Source organism: Zingiber officinale, chromosome 1B (genome assembly GCF_018446385.1).
Source record: "Zingiber officinale cultivar Zhangliang chromosome 1B, Zo_v1.1, whole genome shotgun sequence".
Taxonomy (NCBI): domain Eukaryota; kingdom Viridiplantae; phylum Streptophyta; class Magnoliopsida; order Zingiberales; family Zingiberaceae; genus Zingiber; species Zingiber officinale.
The window spans coordinates 118,406,666-118,412,665 of record NC_055986.1 but is presented as its reverse complement, the minus strand read 5'-3'; positions in this window follow the sequence as shown (position 1 = coordinate 118,412,665).

Sequence of the window (6,000 nt, the reverse complement as noted above, 5' to 3'; positions counted from 1 at the left end):
CCTAGATCGAACGGCTTCGATCGGCCGACCTTAAGGCTTATAAGTCTGCCGCATCGCCTTCCTCCTTTACGCTTCGTCATCTTCGAGTTCTTCCGGAGACGCTTCCTCTCTGCTCTTGTGCAATATTCCTTCTCTGGCGACTTTCCGTCCTCGTTCCTCAACGATTCTTCCTTCTCTGTTGCTTCCCGACGACCTTTCCAGTAAGCCATTTTCCCTTCCGATCGCATTTCTTTCCCTCAATCGTATATTTTCACTGTTTTCTTTTTTATTGCGATGGCGAGTTCTTCACAGTCCCCCGTCGGCGTCCCTGGGCTTTGGTACACCTCTACTGAGTCTAGGTTTAACGCCGGCGATGCTGAGAGCTTGAAGGTCGCCTAAGAATTTCCCCTGGTTATAAAGTTGTTCTTCCTTCACCTTCCGATCGGCCGAATTTTCCACCTCCCAGCTGCATTTGCTTCTTTAGGGATCAATTTACCGTCGGTCTGTGGTTCCCCATTCATCCCATTATTCCCGCTGTTTGTAAATAATTTCGCATCTCCCTTCCTCAACTAGTGTTGAACTCCTTTCAGCTGTTGTGTGAGGTCGTTATCTTATTCCGTCTGCATGGCATTCCTCTCGCTCCCCGGGTCTTCCACTATTTTTATTATCCTAAACTATCCAAGCCAGGGACTCTCCTTTTCCAATCTCGAGTCGGTTTAGTTTTTTTCGACAAGATGCCGACCTCCAACAAGCACTGGAAAGAATATTTCTTTTTCATGCGCCTTCCCGAGCGGTCAGACTTCCCGACCAACTAGTTCCGTATGCATGGCATTCCTCTCGCTCCCCGGGTCTTCCACTATTTTTATTATCCTAAACTGTCCAAGCCGGGGACTTTCCTTTTCCAATCTCGAGTCGGTTTAGTTTTTTTCAACAAGATGCTGACCTCCAACAAGCACTGGAAAGAATATTTCTTTTTCATGCGCCTTCCCGAGCGGTCAGACTTCCCGACCAACTGGCAGCTCGAAGTGGCACCTCAGCCCCACTAAAGCGGTATAAAAGCCAATCGGACTACCTCAACGCAGGTTCAATGCTGGCCGGTCAGAAGTATGACATTCACAAGTTGCAGCTGGAGGGTGTCCTCTACATTTTTAACTTAAGTCTGATCCACACCCGGCTTCCGACCAACCTAGGTATGAAACTACTTCACATTTTCCTTTGATTCTAACCAATTTCTTTTCCTCTTTTGCAGCCAAAGTCATGTTGCGTGCACGTTTGTCCGGCAAGGTGAAGCTCACAGATGCCACGTTTAATGCGACAACCATTGAAGAATTGGAGAGTCGCGGCTTGCCGCCGGTCACCTCACAAGAAGATCCGCTTGATGAGAGTGAGGAAACGCCCCCCGTAGTGGACGAAGGGATGGCCAGTTGGGCTCCCAATGTTGGAGCGGCTGGAGGTTCGCAACAGCCACCTGCCCGGCTGAAGGCAGTTCAGGTTGAGGGAGTATCCGGCTCAGCTTCCTCAGGAGAGCCATTGCTCATGCGTAAGAGGCGTCGGGCAGAAACTTCATCGCGCTCTACTTCATGGACGGTCAGGACCGCCGAGCTGGTCGAAACTTTAACCCCTACTCCCATTCCAGAGACCACGGTCGCTACATCATCTGATTGGACTCCCTCACTATCTAAGCTGCTGCAGGGGACCCTCGCCGCGACACCAGTGGCCTTCATGCCGCCCCCATCGAAGGTCTAGAAATTGTCGATCGATCGAGGGACTTCGACTCAGTCAGCCCCGAGTGGCCAGCGTCACATAACAGCAATCCTCCATCTGCCGATCGAGGAGTGGCGTGAGTCTAGCGCTGAGTCTCGAGTCCTCGAGCATCAAATTCATATTCAAGGGTCGCTCGCCAAGATATGGGCTGACGCCCGAGCCCGCGCGGCGATGATGCCTCCAAGGGTACTCACGGACAGTCATACCCTGGGGTAAGTGTTCCCTTTATTGTACTTTCTTACTTTACCTTCAATCGACACTTACCTTTTCTTGCTTGTCCGCAGTATTGGGTAGAGAGCCTAGCCATGTGTCAAAGGCTGACATTTTTGGAGGAAGAGGTCAAGAAGCTGAAGGCTTCTAGCGGCCAATCTCCCGTCGAACTGCTCGAGGTGGCCAAACTAAGGGTCGATCTGGAGAAGATCACCCAGCTGCTTGAGGCCGAGCGGGGAAAGAACAAAAAGCAGGCCACTCTGCTAGCTCGGCTTAACAAGCAGGTCACCACCTTCAACTCCAAGATTGAATCGGCTAATGCGAGGAAGATCCAGGCCATCGAAGACTTGGACCTGAAGAACCAAGAGGCCCGGGCTCTCGCCAAGAAGCTCAAGGAGGCTGAAGACTTTTTGGTAGCTGAACGGAAGAGTCGGTCGGCCGAAGAAACTGCCCTCCGAGGCCAGCTCTCCGCTAAAGATGTGGAGCTAGCAACTGCGAAAGATGAGCTGGAGGCCTCCCCAACGTCTCTGAAGACCTATCAAGAGGCCGAGTCTAGTAGGATTAATGTCATTAAGCAAGCCTACATCTGCTCGGATGCCTTTAATGATAAGGTCGTCGACTGGGCACTTTGCCTCTTCGACTTAGCCATAGAAGGGACGTTTGGCCAGCTACAGGCAGGTGGCTACGTCTCTGCTTCTTTATTGAATAAGGTTAGCAGTCGAGATAAGCTAACCGAGTCGCTGCCCAATGATGTGTTAGATTATCTAGAGTAACCTTAGCTTGAGTGATTTTGTACTCCTTTTTTGTAATCTCGCAAGTATTAATGCATTGTCTCCCATTCGGCGTATCCTCATATTCGTTCATCTTGTCACCACTCGCCCATTCGGTGATATTCTCGTATTCGTTCGTCTCGACACCACTTGGCCATTTTCGCTTTGATTCTCATTTTAGTTCATGCTTTCACGCTAACCCCCGAGCGGTATCCTTCCGATCAGTGACGAGAAGCCATAGTAGAATAGCCCCGACCGGCCAACGTATTTTGAAGAATTAACTCTTTTGGGTTGTTGAAGACTTGGGTTTAACGTCGCTGCTCGACGGTTTACGAAGACTTGGGTTTAAAGTCATCTCTCGATCACTGAAGTCAACTAGGTTTTAAGGTCACCGCTCGATTGCTGATGTCGACTAGGGTTTAACGTCACCACTCGAACGCTGATATCGACTAGGGTTTAAGGTCGTCGCTCGACCGCTGATGAAAACCTGGGTTTAAGGCCGCCGCTCGATCGCTGATGTCGATTAGGGTTTAAGGCAGCCGCTCGGTCGCTGATGAAGACCTTGGGTTTAAGGTCGCCACATGATCGCTGATGTCGACTAGGGTTTAAGGTCGCCACTCGACCGTTGATGACGACTGATATGTGTTAGGTTCAGTAGGTCCCTTGAGGAGAAGGAAAAAGAGATAGCAGAATTAAGCAAACCTGACCATTGGTCGGGAAATACCTTAAGAGAGATAGACTAATATCGGTCGGGTGTATTGTTACCTGGTCGAGAAATACCTTCGAAAAGATAGGTCAATATCGGTCGGATAAACACCTTAGGAAAAATAATATAACCCAGCCGAGAAATACCTCCATAGGCCAATATTGGTCGGGTTTACACGTCTAAGATAGACAAGTTGAGACGGTCCAAGTCGATACATCTGAGTATAGGATAGCACCGGCTGGGATAGACCTTAAAGGCCAATATCGGTCGGGTTTACACATCTAAGATAGACAAGTTGAGATGGTCCAAGTCAATACGTTTTAGTGTAGAATAGCACCGGCCGGGATAGACCTTAAAGGCCAATACCGGTCGGGTTTACACGTCCAAGATAGATAAGCCGAGGTTGTCCAAGTCGATACATCAAGATACAAGCCAGTATCGGTCGGGTATATACGATTACCCATGTATGTATAGATATAGGACTTTATGAAATTTACAGCATATTGTAAGGCGATTATAACATATGTAGAACAATAGTAATGACCCACCTAGACATAACTTAGGATCAGTGTAGATCATGGTATAACATCGAGCTGCCTATAACATTTTGAGAACAAAGTAAGCAAGCTCGGGCGATAAATATACCTCGATGGAACTTATAAAGCGAGCTGGGAATGGATATTTCAGTATTATTCATAAATAGTTTAACGAAGATATATGCTTTATATGATTGTATAACAGGTTGGCTAATTTGGCGGGAAGAATGTTTCTAGATCCTTCCACAGGTGCTAAGCGATAAAGAAGGTACATCTAGGGTACAAAAAAGATTCCTTAAAAACTATTTTCCGCAAGTACATGACTTACGTTATCTCATAACAAATTCTAACAAACCGGGGTCCACTTCACGACTACGGAGGTTATGTGAAGTGGTATAAAAAGGGGAATCCTCTCCGTTGGCCAGGCATGCTGGGGCACATCTTCGTGCTCACACCCTCACGCACACAGTTCATCCACTGTTCATCTTCTTCTTCCTTCCACACCAAGAGAGATCACTGACTTGAGCGTCGGAGGGCCTAGCCAGGGATTCCCATCCCGGTCTTAGGTTACTAATAATAGTGTTGGTTGGTCTCTTGTGCGCAGGAAGTCATCAAAGTTCTGGATCTCGGCATTCTTAGCAGGATTTCTCCCTCCGTTCTTAGGTCTTCACGCACGAGGGCATTCTGCAGTTGTATTTTTCTAGATCCGCTTTGGTTTTCTTGGATCAGAGGTCTTCGAGCATTCTTTCTTCATCGACAGTGAGCTCTCTCTCTCTCTCTCTCCCCAGCTTTTCGTTTTGTCAAGTTTCTCAGACAGGATCAAATTTGGCGCCGTCTGTGGGAATCTCACCTGGATTTGAGACTGCAAGATGGAAGATGTTGGAAAATCGAACCTACTCACCATTAGCCGTGAGAATCTAGATTTCCTCATCAACACCCACGTGCAGAAGGCTTTATAACAACAACAACAACAACAACAAACTCATACTGGAGCTACTCTGCCTCATAATCCAGCGATTTCAACCACTGATCATCGAAAGGAAAAGGAGTTAGAAGAAGAAGATCATATGTATGCCACTCAAGCCATTGCTTCTCCAACCAGGCGTCCTCGGGCCTTTCTCCACACCCCTCTCGAACAAGGAGGGCGTAGGCTCGTATTTCAAGAATCTTCCGGTAAGGCACCGGATAAATAGAAGCGCAAAGCTAAGATGATGGTGGTTAGTGACAGTTCTCCAGAGAGAATTATCTCTCCATTTTCTCAAGGCATACTGGATGATCCGCTTCCCAAGTGGTATCAAAATCTTTAGATAGGCGAATATACTGGGACTACAGATCTAGAAGATCATCTATTAAAGTTTGAGAATGTAGCATTATTACAACAATTCTCTGATGGAGTGAAGTGTCGAATGTTCCTTACAACACTTGGAGGAGCTGCTCAACGATGGTTCAAGAGATTACCAGAGAATTCCATTCGAAGATTTAAAGACTTCAAGAAGGTTTTCTTACATCATTTCTCCAGTAACAAAAGGTATCATAAAACTCCCTGGAGCTTGTTCTCAATTAAACAGGGATCTAAAGAGGCCATTAGAGCCTACATTAAGAGGTTTAATCAGGTAGCTATTGATGTACCTAATGCTACTACTGAGATATTGGTAAGCACTTTTATTGGTGCGGGAAGCATCCGACGATCGAACTTTAGTTTTGATACTGGTAAAGGAATTCAAAGTTAAGTTTAATTGTTGTCTAACAGTTTAATTGAGTGTTTCAGGAAAGTCCTAACTGCGGTTAGGCAAGTGAAAAACCCTAGGGGGCAGTAACCCTAGGTCATAAGGGTGGTAACCCTATGCAGAAAGTCTTGGCGGGTCGGAGCTTCGGGCAAAAATCCTAGGGGCGGTAACCCTAGGTTAAAATCCTGGTGTCGGGAACCGAGTAGAAGTCTGGGTGGTTCGAGGACCGGACATCCAACATGAAGACCGGAAGCATCGGACGCTGAGCAAACGTCCAGTCGATCTGGAGGATCGTACTGGCAACAAGT